This window comes from Sinocyclocheilus anshuiensis, unplaced genomic scaffold (assembly GCF_001515605.1).
Source record: "Sinocyclocheilus anshuiensis isolate Anshui unplaced genomic scaffold, SAMN03320099.WGS_v1.1 scaffold78, whole genome shotgun sequence".
NCBI classification, from domain to species: Eukaryota; Metazoa; Chordata; class Actinopteri; order Cypriniformes; family Cyprinidae; genus Sinocyclocheilus; species Sinocyclocheilus anshuiensis.
The window spans coordinates 77,882-81,066 of record NW_015544250.1 but is presented as its reverse complement, the minus strand read 5'-3'; positions in this window follow the sequence as shown (position 1 = coordinate 81,066).

Sequence of the window (3,185 nt, the reverse complement as noted above, 5' to 3'; positions counted from 1 at the left end):
TAAGTACTTTTAAAAGCAAGTACTTCTGTACTTTTACTTAAGTAAAAATCTGTCTTTACAACTTTTACTTGTAATGGAGTAATATTTGACCAGCAGTATCTGTACTTTCACTCAAGTAATGGAGTTGAGTACTTTGTCCGCCTCTGCTCATGTCTAACCATTGTGCCCTTAAGAAAGACATTTAACCTCAGGTTAGGGATAGTGTGAGTCTCTTTGGATAAAAGAGTCATAAGGATTTGTTTAATGCAAGTTATTTAATATTTATTGTAAAAATTACACTATCATTCAAAAGTTTAAGGTCCGTTTTTGAAAGAAGGATGCATTAAATTGATCGAAAGTGACAGTAAAGACATTTATAATGTTACAAAAGATTTCTATTTGAAATAAATGCTGTTCTTTTGAACTTTGTATTAATCGGAGAATCCTGGAAAAAATGCAGCATGGTTTCCACAAAAATATTCAGCACCACAACTGTTTTCAACATTGATAATAATCAGAAATGTTTCTTGAGCAGCAAATCAACATATTAGAATGATTTCTGAAGGATCATGTGACACTGAAGACTGGAGTAATGATGCTGAAAATTCAGCTTTGATCACAGGAATAAATTACATTTTTAAATATAGTCAAATAGAAAGCAGCTATTTTAAATTAGAATAATTTTTCACAATGTTTACTGCATTTCTGATCAAATAAATGCAGCCTGGCTGAGCATAAGATATGTCTTTCAAAAACACTTAAACATCTTACTGACCCTAAACTGTTTGGACTCTCATTCTGACGGCACCCATTCACTGCAGAGGATCCATTGCTGAGCAAGTGATGTAAAGCTACATTTCTCCAAATCTGTTCCGAGAAATATCTACAAACTCATCTACATCTTGGATGGCCTGAGGGTTTCAGGAATTTATAATTTTTGGTTAATCCATTTCTTAAATAGTAATTCCTTTAATAAAAATATTCCTTTAACTCTTTCAAGAAATTATTACCTTTATATAATCTTATATAAACTACATGCTGTTAACTCAGGGCACAAATAGAAGTATTCAGAATTCAAAAGGTTTCCAAAAAGCCTGGATTTTATCTCAAAATCAGAGTTACAAGTTATTCATATGTTGTATTGATTTTCAGCAGGAAGCTTTGAAGAACGCATTGGCTGGACTCTGATAGGGAATACAGTATTTTATATTTTAGTGTAAATACAAACAGCCACATTGAGCATTAAAAAGCTGTGCATTGTTAAAAACTCATCATATTTAATCACATACTTTATTCTACTGAGCAAGAAGTATAATTATTACTCTGTAATTGCATCATTACAGAATAAACACAGTCACTACATGGTGTCAGAAACATGCTAATTGGCCTAGAAGTGAGTGCTGAATTGCAGCTGTTGTGATTTCTTCATCTGCATAATCAAATGCTGGTCTGGTCCTGCTGGAGCAGCTGTGATTGTACTAGCCTAATTAAAGTGAGCGTTTGAGTGTGGCCTGCTCCTAATAAAACAGCACATAAATAAATGGAGTTAGAAGCTCTGGTGGCCGACCTCGGGAGACTCCAGATCTCAATTAAGTAGTTCCTCTGCCCTGTGGGCATAAAGAGAAGCTCGGCCCACTCTCCTCCTGCATTATGTGCAGCCTAAAGCCTGAATCTGAGGAGATCAGAGATCTTACTTCCCACACAAGCTTAATTTCATTCTTTCCTATCTTTCTTAATTTATTTACTTCCGTTTTCTTCATTCATGTCCATTCCTCCATCCTTTCATCCTTTCTTTCTTTCTTTCTTTCTTAACTACCCTTCTTCCTTCCTGCTTTATTTCCTTCCTTTTTTCCATCCTTCCTACATTCTCTATATTTAAAATTTTACATGCTTCATTATATTAATTTCCTTTCTCCATTTTGTTTTATTTCTTCCTTCATTTTCTCTTTCTACTTTTATTTCCTTCCTTGTTCCCCATCCATCCTTCCTACATTTATTTTCCTTCTTTCCATCCTTCATTCTGTTCATTAAGTTGACTTGAGAAAGTCAACTTACTGATCTACTATTTGAGCTTCTTCTGAGACTAAATTTTAAAATGTCACCTCATACAGCTTTCAAGCTAAAACCAAACTCAGGAGACCTTCAGACTAGTCTGACTCGGGTTGCTATATCTTTTCTAACTGATCAGTCTTACGATTTTCATTAAACCAAAACTACGAAAAGTCCCATAGACTTTCATTGAGGGGTCAACACTTTTGTACATTAAGACAGAGGTTTTCAATTCCAGTCCTTGTGACCCAACGCTCTGCACATTTTGCATGTCTCTCTACGTTTACACTTAGCATTAACATGCGATCACCGTGATCTGATCAAGCAGATCGGATCATCAGTCAATCAGGACACAGCGCGTTTACACTTGGCAACATCAGCTGACTTCTCGATCTGGATAACCGATCGGATCAGTATTTCCCGCGCAATATTTAAATAAGTCTGCGCTGCAAAGTTAACCTGAAGTGGTGGGTTTTCTTTTGAAAACTATTTTCAGTCGCGGGGCATTTTACAAATCAAAATAAATGTACGAGTCTCAATAGCGCTCTGTTCTTCCGACAGATCGGGAGAGAGGGGGCGCCGTTTTGCGTGATGTCGACCTGCAAATGCAGACAAGATGGCTGGATTGCGTTTACATTAAGCCCGTTTCAGACTACACGATTTTAGCCCGATTTTGCCAGGATTTGCTTGACGTAGGGTGTCGTGGGGATTTCTAAACGGCAATGGGCGTCGGGACGCAATATTCCATCATTTCAGCTCGTGTAGTGTGCCATAGTGAACGACAACCGATTCCGCGTCTGCTATGCTTCACGACATCACGACAGAAAGACTAGCAGGTTTAATTTTTTAATAGGTGACGCTGACCAGTAGCAGCACAGAAGCTATTTCATACACAGTTTTCAAACATGGCGAACTGAAAGAGAGATGATGGTGCTGCTAGGTGGAATGATGAGATGGAGGAAAGGTTCGTGGAGCTGTGGCAACAGTACTCCTGCTTGTATGATGTGTCATCGAGGGACTACCACGACAAATCAAAGAAAGTAAAATGCTGGCGAACTATAGCGGAAGCGCTTCAACGTTTACACTCTTGTTTTCGGAAGTCAGTCGCTAGTTCCGCCTTCTCGATGACATCACGCGCGTCGTTAAAGACGGCACGC